Source organism: Meriones unguiculatus, chromosome X (assembly GCF_030254825.1).
Source record: "Meriones unguiculatus strain TT.TT164.6M chromosome X, Bangor_MerUng_6.1, whole genome shotgun sequence".
Classification (NCBI taxonomy): domain Eukaryota; kingdom Metazoa; phylum Chordata; class Mammalia; order Rodentia; family Muridae; genus Meriones; species Meriones unguiculatus.
This window is the reverse complement of record NC_083369.1, coordinates 47,624,570-47,638,428: the sequence shown is the minus strand read 5'-3', so window position 1 is coordinate 47,638,428 and position 13,859 is coordinate 47,624,570.

The window sequence follows — 13,859 nt, the reverse complement described above, 5'->3', positions numbered from 1 at the left end:
GGAGTCATTTCGTTGCAAGCAGGTTTTTAAGTGCTCTGGAGTCATTTCGTTGCAAGCGGGTTTTTAAGTGCTCTGAAGGCATTTCGTTGCAAGCGGGTTTTTAAGTGCTCTGGAGTCATTTCGTTGCAAGCGGGTTTTTAAGTGCTCTGGAGTCATTTCGTTGTAAGCGGGTTTTTAAGTACTCTGGAGACATTTCGTTGCAAGCGGGTTTTTAAGTGCTCTGGAGTCATTTCGTTGCATGCGGGTTTTTAAGTGCTCTGAAGGCATTTCGTTGTAAGCGGGCTTTTAAGTGCTCTGGAGTCATTTCGTTGCAAGCGGGTTTTTACGTGTTCTGGAGTCATTTCGTTGCAAGCGGGTTTTTACATACTTCTCAGACATTTCACTGGAAGCGGGTTTTTTAAGTGCTCTGCAGGCATTTCGTTGTAAGCGGGTTTTTAAGTACTCTGGAGTCATTTCGTTGCAAGCGGGTTTTTAAGTGCTCTGGAGTCATTTCGTTGCAAGCGGGTTTTTAAGTGCTCTGGAGTCATTTCGTTGCAAGCGGGTTTTTAAGTGCTCTGGAGTCATTTCATTACAAGCGGGTTTTTAAGTGCTCTGGAGGCATTTCGTTGCAAGCGGGTTTTTAAGTGCTCTGGAGTCATTTCGTTGCAAGCGGGTTTTTAAGTGCTCTGGAGTCATTTCGTTGCAAGCGGGTTTTTAAGTGCTCTGGAGTCATTTCGTTGCAAGCGGGTTTTTAAGTGCTCTGGAGTCATTTCGTTGCAAGCGGGTTTTTAAGTGCTCTGGAGTCATTTCGTTGCAAGCGGGTTTTTAAGTGCTCTGGAGACATTTCGTTGCAAGCGGGTTTTTAAGTGCTCTGGAGTCATTTCGTTGCAAGCGGGTTTTTAAGTGCTCTGGAGTCATTTCGTTGCAAGCGGGTTTTTAAGTGCTCTGGAGTCATTTCGTTGCAAGCGGGTTTTTAAGTGCTCTGGAGTCATTTCGTTGCAAGCGGGTTTTTAAGTGCTCTGGAGTCATTTCGTTGCAAGCGGGTTTTTAAGTACTCTGGAGACATTTCGTTGCAAGCGGGTTTTTAAGTGCTCTGGAGTCATTTCGTTGCAAGCGGGTTTTTAAGTGCTCTGGAGTCATTTCATTGCAAGCGGGTTTTTTAGTGCTCTGGAGTCATTTCGTTGCAAGCGGGTTTTTAAGTGCTCTGGAGTCATTTCATTGCAAGCGGGTTTTTTAGTGCTCTGGAGTCATTTCGTTGCAAGCGGGTTTTTAAGTGCTCTGGAGTCATTTCGTTGCATGCGGTTTTTAAGTGCTCTGAAGGCATTTCGTTGTAAGCGGGTTTTTAAGTGCTCTGGAGTCATTTCGTTGCGAGCGGGTTTTTAAGTGCTCTGGAGTCATTTCGTTGCAAGCAGGTTTTTAAGTGCTCTGGAGTCATTTCGTTGCAAGCGGGTTTTTAAGTGCTCTGAAGGCATTTCGTTGCAAGCGGGTTTTTAAGTGCTCTGGAGTCATTTCGTTGCAAGCGGGTTTTTAAGTGCTCTGGAGTCATTTCGTTGTAAGCGGGTTTTTAAGTACTCTGGAGACATTTCGTTGCAAGCGGGTTTTTAAGTGCTCTGGAGTCATTTCGTCGCATGCGGGTTTTTAAGTGCTCTGAAGGCATTTCGTTGTAAGCGGGCTTTTAAGTGCTCTGGAGTCATTTCGTTGCAAGCGGGTTTTTACGTGTTCTGGAGTCATTTCGTTGCAAGCGGGTTTTTACATACTTCTCAGACATTTCACTGGAAGCGGGTTTTTTAAGTGCTCTGCAGGCATTTCGTTGTAAGCGGGTTTTTAAGTACTCTGGAGTCATTTCGTTGCAAGCGGGTTTTTAAGTGCTCTGGAGTCATTTCGTTGCAAGCGGGTTTTTAAGTGCTCTGGAGTCATTTCGTTGCAAGCGGGTTTTTAAGTGCTCTGGAGTCATTTCGTTACAAGCGGGTTTTTAAGTGCTCTGGAGGCATTTCGTTGCAAGCGGGTTTTTAAGTGCTCTGGAGTCATTTCGTTGCAAGCGGGTTTTTAAGTGCTCTGGAGTCATTTCGTTGCAAGCGGGTTTTTAAGTGCTCTGGAGTCATTTCGTTGCAAGCGGGTTTTTAAGTGCTCTGGAGTCATTTCGTTGCAAGCGGGTTTTTAAGTGCTCTGGAGTCATTTCGTTGCAAGCGGGTTTTTAAGTGCTCTGGAGACATTTCGTTGCAAGCGGGTTTTTAAGTGCTCTGGAGTCATTTCGTTGCAAGCGGGTTTTTAAGTGCTCTGGAGTCATTGCGTTGCAAGCGGGTTTTTAAGTGCTCTGGAGTCATTTCGTTGCAAGCGGGTTTTTAAGTACTCTGTAGACATTTCGTTGCAAGCGGGTTTTTAAGTGCTCTGGAGTCATTTCGTTGCAAGCGGGTTTTTAAGTGCTCTGGAGTCATTTCGTTGCAAGCGGGTTTTTAAGTGCTCTGAAGGCATTTCGTTGCAAGCGGGTTTTTAAGTGCTCTGGAGTCATTTCGTTGCAAGCGGGTTTTTAAGTGCTCAGGAGTCATTTCGTTGCAAGCGGGTTTTTAAGTGCTCTGGAGTCATTTCGTTGCAAGCGGGTTTTTAAGTGCTCTGGAGACATTTCGTTGCAAGCGGGTTTTTAAGTGCTCTGGAGTTGCAAGCGGGTTTTTAAGTGCTCTGGAGTCATTTCGTTGCAAGCGGGTTTTTAAGTGCTCTGGAGTCATTTCGTTGCAAGCGGGTTTTTAAGTGCTCTGGAGACATTTCGTTGCAAGCGGGTTTTTAAGTGCTCTGGAGTCATTTCGTTGCAAGCGGGTTTTTAAGTGCTCTGGAGTCATTTCGTTGCAAGCGGGTTTTTAAGTGCTCTGGAGTCATTTCGTTGCAAGCGGGTTTTTAAGTGCTCTGGAGTCATTTCGTTGCAAGCGGGTTTTTAAGTGCTATGGAGTCATTTCGTTGCAAGCGGGTTTTTAAGTGCTCTGGAGACATTTCGTTGCAAGCGGGTTTTTAAGTACTCTGTAGACATTTCGTTGCAAGCGGGTTTTTAAGTGCTCTGGAGTCATTTCGTTGCAAGCGGGTTTTTAAGTGCTCTGGAGTCATTTCGTTGCAAGCGGGTTTTTAAGTGCTCTGGAGTCATTTCGTTACAAGCGGGTTTTTAAGTACTCTGTAGACATTTCGTTGCAAGCGGGTTTTTAAGTGCTCTGGAGTCATTTCGTTGCAAGCGGGTTTTTAAGTGCTCTGGAGTCATTTCGTTGCAAGCGGGTTTTTAAGTGCTCTGGAGTCATTTCGTTGCAAGCGGGTTTTTCAGTGCTCTGGAGTATTTTCGTTGCATGCGGGTTTTTAAGTGCTCTGAAGGCATTTCGTTGTAAGCGGGTTTTTAAGTGCTCTGGAGTCATTTCGTTGCAAGCGGGTTTTTAAGTGCTCTGGAGTCATTTCGTTGCAAGCGGGTTTTTAAGTGCTCTGGAGTCATTTCGTTGCAAGCGGGTTTTTAAGTGCTCTGAAGGCATTTCGTTGCAAGCGGGTTTTTAAGTGCTCTGGAGTCATTTCGTTGCAAGCGGGTTTTTAAGTGCTCTGGAGTCATTTCGTTGCAAGCGGGTTTTTAAGTGCTCTGGAGTCATTTCGTTGCAAGCGGGTTTTTAAGTGCTCTGGAGTCATTTCGTTGCAAGCGGGTTTTTAAGTGCTCTGGAGTCATTTCGTTGCAAGCGGGTTTTTAAGTGCTCTGGAGTCATTTCGTTGCAAGCGGGTTTTTAAGTACTCTGGAGACATTTCGTTGCAAGCGGGTTTTTAAGTGCTCTGGAGTCATTTCGTTGTAAGCGGGTTTTTAAGTGCTCTGGAGTCATTTCGTTGCAAGCGGGTTTTTAAGTGCTCTGGAGTCATTTCGTTGCAAGCGGGTTTTTAAGTACTCTGGAGACATTTCGTTGCAAGCGGGTTTTTAAGTGCTCTGGAGTCATTTCGTTGCATGCGGGTTTTTAAGTGCTCTGAAGGCATTTCGTTGTAAGCTGGCTTTTAAGTGCTCTGGAGTCATTTCGTTGCAAGCGGGTTTTTACGTGTTCTGGAGTCATTTCGTTGCAAGCGGGTTTTTACATACTTCTCAGACATTTCACTGGAAGCGGGTTTTTTAAGTGCTCTGCAGGCATTTCGTTGCAAGCGGGTTTTTAAGTACTCTGGAGTCATTTCGTTGCAAGCGGGTTTTTAAGTACTCTGGAGTCATTTCGTTGCAAGCGGGTTTTTAAGTGCTCTGGAGTCATTTCGTTGCAAGCGGGTTTTTAAGTGCTCTGGAGTCATTTCGTTACAAGCGGGTTTTTAAGTGCTCTGGAGGCATTTCGTTGCAAGCGGGTTTTTAAGTGCTCTGCAGTCATTTCGTTGCAAGCGGGTTTTTAAGTGCTCTGGAGTCATTTCGTTGCAAGCGGGTTTTTAAGTGCTCTGGAGTCATTTCGTTGCAAGCGGGTTTTTAAGTGCTCTGGAGTCATTTCGTTGCAAGCGGGTTTTTAAGTGCTCTGGAGTCATTTCGTTGCAAGCGGGTTTTTAAGTGCTCTGGAGACATTTCGTTGCAAGCGGGTTTTTAAGTGCTCTGGAGTCATTTCGTTGCAAGCGGGTTTTTAAGTGCTCTGGAGTCATTTCGTTGCAAGCGGGTTTTTAAGTGCTCTGGAGTCATTTCGTTGCAAGCGGGTTTTTAAGTACTCTGTAGACATTTCGTTGCAAGCGGGTTTTTAAGTGCTCTGGAGTCATTTCGTTGCAAGCGGGTTTTTAAGTGCTCTGGAGTCATTTCGTTGCAAGCGGGTTTTTAAGTGCTCTGAAGGCATTTCGTTGCAAGCGGGTTTTTAAGTGCTCTGGAGTCATTTCGTTGCAAGCGGGTTTTTAAGTGCTCTGGAGTCATTTCGTTGCAAGCGGGTTTTTAAGTGCTCTGGAGTCATTTCGTTGCAAGCGGGTTTTTAAGTACTCTGGAGACATTTCGTTGCAAGCGGGTTTTTAAGTGCTCTGGAGTCATTTCGTTGCACTCGGGTTTTTAAGTGCTCTGGAGTCATTTCGTTGCAAGCGGGTTTTTAAGTGCTCTGGAGTCATTTCGTTGCAAGCGGGTTTTTAAGTGCTCTGGAGTCATTTCCTTGCAAGCGGCTTTTTAAGTGCTCTGGAGTCATTTCGTTGCAAGCGGGTTTTTAAGTGCTCTGGAGTCATTTCCTTGCAAGCGGGTTTTTTAGTGCTCTGGAGTCATTTCGTTGCAAGCGGGTTTTTAAGTGCTCTGGAGTCATTTCGTTGCATGCGGGTTTTTAAGTGCTCTGAAGGCATTTCGTTGTAAGCGGGTTTTTAAGTGCTCTGGAGTCATTTCGTTGCGAGCGGGTTTTTAAGTGCTCTGGAGTCATTTCGTTGCAAGCAGGTTTTTAAGTGCTCTGGAGTCATTTCGTTGCAAGCGGGTTTTTAAGTGCTCTGAAGGCATTTCGTTGCAAGCGGGTTTTTAAGTGCTCTGGAGTCATTTCGTTGCAAGCGGGTTTTTAAGTGCTCTGGAGTCATTTCGTTGTAAGCGGGTTTTTAAGTACTCTGGAGACATTTCGTTGCAAGCGGGTTTTTAAGTGCTCTGGAGTCATTTCGTTGCATGCGGGTTTTTAAGTGCTCTGAAGGCATTTCGTTGTAAGCGGGCTTTTAAGTGCTCTGGAGTCATTTCGTTGCAAGCGGGTTTTTACGTGTTCTGGAGTCATTTCGTTGCAAGCGGGTTTTTACATACTTCTCAGACATTTCACTGGAAGCGGGTTTTTTAAGTGCTCTGCAGGCATTTCGTTGTAAGCGGGTTTTTAAGTACTCTGGAGTCATTTCGTTGCAAGCGGGTTTTTAAGTGCTCTGGAGTCATTTCGTTGCAAGCGGGTTTTTAAGTGCTCTGGAGTCATTTCGTTGCAAGCGGGTTTTTAAGTGCTCTGGAGTCATTTCATTACAAGCGGGTTTTTAAGTGCTCTGGAGGCATTTCGTTGCAAGCGGGTTTTTAAGTGCTCTGGAGTCATTTCGTTGCAAGCGGGTTTTTAAGTGCTCTGGAGTCATTTCGTTGCAAGCGGGTTTTTAAGTGCTCTGGAGTCATTTCGTTGCAAGCGGGTTTTTAAGTGCTCTGGAGTCATTTCGTTGCAAGCGGGTTTTTAAGTGCTCTGGAGTCATTTCGTTGCAAGCGGGTTTTTAAGTGCTCTGGAGACATTTCGTTGCAAGCGGGTTTTTAAGTGCTCTGGAGTCATTTCGTTGCAAGCGGGTTTTTAAGTGCTCTGGAGTCATTTCGTTGCAAGCGGGTTTTTAAGTGCTCTGGAGTCATTTCGTTGCAAGCGGGTTTTTAAGTGCTCTGGAGTCATTTCGTTGCAAGCGGGTTTTTAAGTGCTCTGGAGTCATTTCGTTGCAAGCGGGTTTTTAAGTACTCTGGAGACATTTCGTTGCAAGCGGGTTTTTAAGTGCTCTGGAGTCATTTCGTTGCAAGCGGGTTTTTAAGTGCTCTGGAGTCATTTCGTTGCAAGCGGGTTTTTAAGTGCTCTGGAGTCATTTCGTTGCAAGCGGGTTTTTAAGTGCTCTGGAGTCATTTCGTTGCAAGCGGGTTTTTAAGTGCTCTGGAGTCATTTCGTTGCAAGCGGGTTTTTAAGTGCTCTGGAGTCATTTCGTTGCAAGCGGGTTTTTAAGTACTCTGGAGACATTTCGTTGCAAGCGGGTTTTTAAGTGCTCTGGAGTCATTTCGTTGTAAGCGGGTTTTTAAGTGCTCTGGAGTCATTTCGTTGCAAGCGGGTTTTTAAGTGCTCTGGAGTCATTTCGTTGCAAGCGGGTTTTTAAGTACTCTGGAGACATTTCGTTGCAAGCGGGTTTTTAAGTGCTCTGGAGTCATTTCGTTGCATGCGGGTTTTTAAGTGCTCTGAAGGCATTTCGTTGTAAGCTGGCTTTTAAGTGCTCTGGAGTCATTTCGTTGCAAGCGGGTTTTTACGTGTTCTGGAGTCATTTCGTTGCAAGTGGGTTTTTACATACTTCTCAGACATTTCACTGGAAGCGGGTTTTTTAAGTGCTCTGCAGGCATTTCGTTGCAAGCGGGTTTTTAAGTACTCTGGAGTCATTTCGTTGCAAGCGGGTTTTTAAGTACTCTGGAGTCATTTCGTTGCAAGCGGGTTTTTAAGTGCTCTGGAGTCATTTCGTTGCAAGCGGGTTTTTAAGTGCTCTGGAGTCATTTCGTTACAAGCGGGTTTTTAAGTGCTCTGGAGGCATTTCGTTGCAAGCGGGTTTTTAAGTGCTCTGCAGTCATTTCGTTGCAAGCGGGTTTTTAAGTGCTCTGGAGTCATTTCGTTGCAAGCGGGTTTTTAAGTGCTCTGGAGTCATTTCGTTGCAAGCGGGTTTTTAAGTGCTCTGGAGTCATTTCGTTGCAAGCGGGTTTTTAAGTGCTCTGGAGTCATTTCGTTGCAAGCGGGTTTTTAAGTACTCTGTAGACATTTCGTTGCAAGCGGGTTTTTAAGTGCTCTGGAGTCATTTCGTTGCAAGCGGGTTTTTAAGTGCTCTGGAGTCATTTCGTTGCAAGCGGGTTTTTAAGTGCTCTGAAGGCATTTCGTTGCAAGCGGGTTTTTAAGTGCTCTGGAGTCATTTCGTTGCAAGCGGGTTTTTAAGTGCTCTGGAGTCATTTCGTTGCAAGCGGGTTTTTAAGTGCTCTGGAGTCATTTCGTTGCAAGCGGGTTTTTAAGTACTCTGGAGACATTTCGTTGCAAGCGGGTTTTTAAGTGCTCTGGAGTCATTTCGTTGCAAGCGGGTTTTTAAGTGCTCTGGAGTCATTTCGTTGCAAGCGGGTTTTTAAGTGCTCTGGAGTCATTTCGTTGCAAGCGGGTTTTTAAGTGCTCTGGAGTCATTTCGTTGCAAGCGGGTTTTTAAGTGCTCTGGAGTCATTTCGTTGCGAGCGGGTTTTTAAGTGCTCTGGAGTCATTTCGTTGCAAGCAGGTTTTTAAGTGCTCTGGAGTCATTTCGTTGCAAGCGGGTTTTTAAGTGCTCTGAAGGCATTTCGTTGCAAGCGGGTTTTTAAGTGCTCTGGAGTCATTTCGTTGCAAGCGGGTTTTTAAGTGCTCTGGAGTCATTTCGTTGTAAGCGGGTTTTTAAGTACTCTGGAGACATTTCGTTGCAAGCGGGTTTTTAAGTGCTCTGGAGTCATTTCGTTGCATGCGGGTTTTTAAGTGCTCTGAAGGCATTTCGTTGTAAGCGGGCTTTTAAGTGCTCTGGAGTCATTTCGTTGCAAGCGGGTTTTTACGTGTTCTGGAGTCATTTCGTTGCAAGCGGGTTTTTACATACTTCTCAGACATTTCACTGGAAGCGGGTTTTTTAAGTGCTCTGCAGGCATTTCGTTGTAAGCGGGTTTTTAAGTACTCTGGAGTCATTTCGTTGCAAGCGGGTTTTTAAGTGCTCTGGAGTCATTTCGTTGCAAGCGGGTTTTTAAGTGCTCTGGAGTCATTTCGTTGCAAGCGGGTTTTTAAGTGCTCTGGAGTCATTTCCTTACAAGCGGGTTTTTAAGTGCTCTGGAGGCATTTCGTTGCAAGCGGGTTTTTAAGTGCTCTGGAGTCATTTCGTTGCAAGCGGGTTTTTAAGTGCTCTGGAGTCATTTCGTTGCAAGCGGGTTTTTAAGTGCTCTGGAGTCATTTCGTTGCAAGCGGGTTTTTAAGTGCTCTGGAGTCATTTCGTTGCAAGCGGGTTTTTAAGTGCTCTGGAGTCATTTCGTTGCAAGCGGGTTTTTAAGTGCTCTGGAGACATTTCGTTGCAAGCGGGTTTTTAAGTGCTCTGGAGTCATTTCGTTGCAAGCGGGTTTTTAAGTGCTCTGGAGTCATTTCGTTGCAAGCGGGTTTTTAAGTGCTCTGGAGTCATTTCGTTGCAAGCGGGTTTTTAAGTGCTCTGGAGTCATTTCGTTGCAAGCGGGTTTTTAAGTGCTCTGGAGTCATTTCGTTGCAAGCGGGTTTTTAAGTACTCTGGAGACATTTCGTTGCAAGCGGGTTTTTAAGTGCTCTGGAGTCATTTCGTTGCAAGCGGGTTTTTAAGTGCTCTGGAGTCATTTCATTGCAAGCGGGTTTTTTAGTGCTCTGGAGTCATTTCGTTGCAAGCGGGTTTTTAAGTGCTCTGGAGTCATTTCATTGCAAGCGGGTTTTTTAGTGCTCTGGAGTCATTTCGTTGCAAGCGGGTTTTTAAGTGCTCTGGAGTCATTTCGTTGCATGCGGGTTTTTAAGTGCTCTGAAGGCATTTCGTTGTAAGCGGGTTTTTAAGTGCTCTGGAGTCATTTCGTTGCGAGCGGGTTTTTAAGTGCTCTGGAGTCATTTCGTTGCAAGCAGGTTTTTAAGTGCTCTGGAGTCATTTCGTTGCAAGCGGGTTTTTAAGTGCTCTGAAGGCATTTCGTTGCAAGCGGGTTTTTAAGTGCTCTGGAGTCATTTCGTTGCAAGCGGGTTTTTAAGTGCTCTGGAGTCATTTCGTTGTAAGCGGGTTTTTAAGTACTCTGGAGACATTTCGTTGCAAGCGGGTTTTTAAGTGCTCTGGAGTCATTTCGTCGCATGCGGGTTTTTAAGTGCTCTGAAGGCATTTCGTTGTAAGCGGGCTTTTAAGTGCTCTGGAGTCATTTCGTTGCAAGCGGGTTTTTACGTGTTCTGGAGTCATTTCGTTGCAAGCGGGTTTTTACATACTTCTCAGACATTTCACTGGAAGCGGGTTTTTTAAGTGCTCTGCAGGCATTTCGTTGTAAGCGGGTTTTTAAGTACTCTGGAGTCATTTCGTTGCAAGCGGGTTTTTAAGTGCTCTGGAGTCATTTCGTTGCAAGCGGGTTTTTAAGTGCTCTGGAGTCATTTCGTTGCAAGCGGGTTTTTAAGTGCTCTGGAGTCATTTCGTTACAAGCGGGTTTTTAAGTGCTCTGGAGGCATTTCGTTGCAAGCGGGTTTTTAAGTGCTCTGGAGTCATTTCGTTGCAAGCGGGTTTTTAAGTGCTCTGGAGTCATTTCGTTGCAAGCGGGTTTTTAAGTGCTCTGGAGTCATTTCGTTGCAAGCGGGTTTTTAAGTGCTCTGGAGTCATTTCGTTGCAAGCGGGTTTTTAAGTGCTCTGGAGTCATTTCGTTGCAAGCGGGTTTTTAAGTGCTCTGGAGACATTTCGTTGCAAGCGGGTTTTTAAGTGCTCTGGAGTCATTTCGTTGCAAGCGGGTTTTTAAGTGCTCTGGAGTCATTGCGTTGCAAGCGGGTTTTTAAGTGCTCTGGAGTCATTTCGTTGCAAGCGGGTTTTTAAGTACTCTGTAGACATTTCGTTGCAAGCGGGTTTTTAAGTGCTCTGGAGTCATTTCGTTGCAAGCGGGTTTTTAAGTGCTCTGGAGTCATTTCGTTGCAAGCGGGTTTTTAAGTGCTCTGAAGGCATTTCGTTGCAAGCGGGTTTTTAAGTGCTCTGGAGTCATTTCGTTGCAAGCGGGTTTTTAAGTGCTCAGGAGTCATTTCGTTGCAAGCGGGTTTTTAAGTGCTCTGGAGTCATTTCGTTGCAAGCGGGTTTTTAAGTGCTCTGGAGACATTTCGTTGCAAGCGGGTTTTTAAGTGCTCTGGAGTTGCAAGCGGGTTTTTAAGTGCTCTGGAGTCATTTCGTTGCAAGCGGGTTTTTAAGTGCTCTGGAGTCATTTCGTTGCAAGCGGGTTTTTAAGTGCTCTGGAGACATTTCGTTGCAAGCGGGTTTTTAAGTGCTCTGGAGTCATTTCGTTGCAAGCGGGTTTTTAAGTGCTCTGGAGTCATTTCGTTGCAAGCGGGTTTTTAAGTGCTCTGGAGTCATTTCGTTGCAAGCGGGTTTTTAAGTGCTCTGAAGGCATTTCGTTGCAAGCGGGTTTTTAAGTGCTCTGGAGTCATTTCGTTGCAAGCGGGTTTTTAAGTGCTCTGGAGTCATTTCGTTGCAAGCGGGTTTTTAAGTGCTCTGGAGTCATTTCATTGCAAGCGGGTTTTTTAGTGCTCTGGAGTCATTACGTTGCAAGCGGGTTTTTAAGTGCTCTGGAGTCATTTCGTTGCATGCGGGTTTTTAAGTGCTCTGAAGGCATTTCGTTGTAAGCGGGTTTTTAAGTGCTCTGGAGTCATTTCGTTGCAAGCGGGTTTTTAAGTGCTCTGGAGTCATTTCGTTGCAAGCGGGTTTTTAAGTGCTCTGGAGTCATTTCGTTGCAAGCGGGTTTTTAAGTGCTCTGAAGGCATTTCGTTGCAAGCGGGTTTTTAAGTGCTCTGGAGTCATTTCGTTGCAAGCGGGTTTTTAAGTGCTCTGGAGTCATTTCGTTGCAAGCGGGTTTTTAAGTGCTCTGGAGTCATTTCGTTGCAAGCGGGTTTTTAAGTGCTCTGGAGTCATTTCGTTGCAAGCGGGTTTTTAAGTGCTCTGGAGTCATTTCGTTGCAAGCGGGTTTTTAAGTGCTATGGAGTCATTTCGTTGCAAGCGGGTTTTTAAGTGCTCTGGAGACATTTCGTTGCAAGCGGGTTTTTAAGTACTCTGTAGACATTTCGTTGCAAGCGGGTTTTTAAGTGCTCTGGAGTCATTTCGTTGCAAGCGGGTTTTTAAGTGCTCTGGAGTCATTTCGTTGCAAGCGGGTTTTTAAGTGCTCTGGAGTCATTTCGTTACAAGCGGGTTTTTAAGTACTCTGTAGACATTTCGTTGCAAGCGGGTTTTTAAGTGCTCTGGAGTCATTTCGTTGCAAGCGGGTTTTTAAGTGCTCTGGAGTCATTTCGTTGCAAGCGGGTTTTTAAGTGCTCTGGAGTCATTTCGTTGCAAGCGGGTTTTTCAGTGCTCTGGAGTATTTTCGTTGCATGCGGGTTTTTAAGTGCTCTGAAGGCATTTCGTTGTAAGCGGGTTTTTAAGTGCTCTGGAGTCATTTCGTTGCAAGCGGGTTTTTAAGTGCTCTGGAGTCATTTCGTTGCAAGCGGGTTTTTAAGTGCTCTGGAGTCATTTCATTGCAAGCGGGTTTTTTAGTGCTCTGGAGTCATTTCGTTGCAAGCGGGTTTTTAAGTGCTCTGGAGTCATTTCGTTGCATGCGGGTTTTTAAGTGCTCTGAAGGCATTTCGTTGTAAGCGGGTTTTTAAGTGCTCTGGAGTCATTTCGTTGCAAGCGGGTTTTTAAGTGCTCTGGAGTCATTTCGTTGCAAGCGGGTTTTTAAGTGCTCTGGAGTCATTTCGTTGCAAGCGGGTTTTTAAGTGCTCTGAAGGCATTTCGTTGCAAGCGGGTTTTTAAGTGCTCTGGAGTCATTTCGTTGCAAGCGGGTTTTTAAGTGCTCTGGAGTCATTTCGTTGCAAGCGGGTTTTTAAGTGCTCTGAAGGCATTTCGTTGCAAGCGGGTTTTTAAGTGCTCTGGAGTCATTTCGTTGCAAGCGGGTTTTTTAGTGCTCTGGAGTCATTTCGTTGCAAGCGGGTTTTTAAGTGCTCTGGAGTCATTTCGTTGCATGCGGGTTTTTAAGTGCTCTGAAGGCATTTCGTTGTAAGCGGGTTTTTAAGTGCTCTGGAGTCATTTCGTTGCAAGCGGGTTTTTAAGTGCTCTGGAGTCATTTCGTTGCAAGCGGGTTTTTAAGTGCTCTGGAGTCATTTCGTTGCAAGCGGGTTTTTAAGTGCTCTGAAGGCATTTCGTTGCAAGCGGGTTTTTAAGTGCTCTGGAGTCATTTCGTTGCAAGCGGGTTTTTAAGTGCTCTGGAGTCATTTCGTTGCAAGCGGGTTTTTAAGTGCTCTGGAGTCATTTCGTTGCAAGCGGGTTTTTAAGTGCTCTGGAGTCATTTCGTTGCAAGCGGGTTTTTAAGTGCTCTGGAGTCATTTCGTTGCAAGCGGGTTTTTAAGTGCTCTGGAGTCATTTCGTTGCAAGCGGGTTTTTAAGTACTCTGGAGACATTTCGTTGCAAGCGGGTTTTTAAGTGCTCTGGAGTCATTTCGTTGTAAGCGGGTTTTTAAGTGCTCTGGAGTCATTTCGTTGCAAGCGGGTTTTTAAGTGCTCTGGAGTCATTTCGTTGCAAGCGGGTTTTTAAGTACTCTGGAGACATTTCGTTGCAAGCGGGTTTTTAAGTGCTCTGGAGTCATTTTGTTGCATGCGGGTTTTTAAGTGCTCTGAAGGCATTTCGTTGTAAGCTGGCTTTTAAGTGCTCTGGAGTCATTTCGTTGCAAGCGGGTTTTTACGTGTACTGGAGTCATTTCGTTGCAAGCGGGTTTTTACATACTTCTCAGACATTTCACTGGAAGCGGGTTTTTTAAGTGCTCTGCAGGCATTTCGTTGCAAGCGGGTTTTTAAGTACTCTGGAGTCATTTCGTTGCAAGCGGGTTTTTAAGTACTCTGGAGTCATTTCGTTGCAAGCGGGTTTTTAAGTGCTCTGGAGTCATTTCGTTGCAAGCGGGTTTTTAAGTGCTCTGGAGTCATTTCGTTACAAGCGGGTTTTTAAGTGCTCTGGAGGCATTTCGTTGCAAGCGGGTTTTTAAGTGCTCTGCAGTCATTTCGTTGCAAGCGGGTTTTTAAGTGCTCTGGAGTCATTTCGTTGCAAGCGGGTTTTTAAGTGCTCTGGAGTCATTTCGTTGCAAGCGGGTTTTTAAGTGCTCTGGAGTCATTTCGTTGCAAGCGGGTTTTTAAGTGCTCTGGAGTCATTTCGTTGCAAGCGGGTTTTTAAGTGCTCTGGAGACATTTCGTTGCAAGCGGGTTTTTAAGTGCTCTGGAGTCATTTCGTTGCAAGCGGGTTTTTAAGTGCTCTGGAGTCATTTCGTTGCAAGCGGGTTTTTAAGTGCTCTGGAGTCATTTCGTTGCAAGCGGGTATTTAAGTACTCTGTAGACATTTCGTTGCAAGCGGGTTTTTAAGTGCTCTGGAGTCATTTCGTTGCAAGCGGGTTTTTAAGTGCTCTGGAGTCATTTCGTTGCAAGCGGGTTTTTAAGTGCTCTGAAGGCATTTCGTTGCAAGCGGGTTTTTAA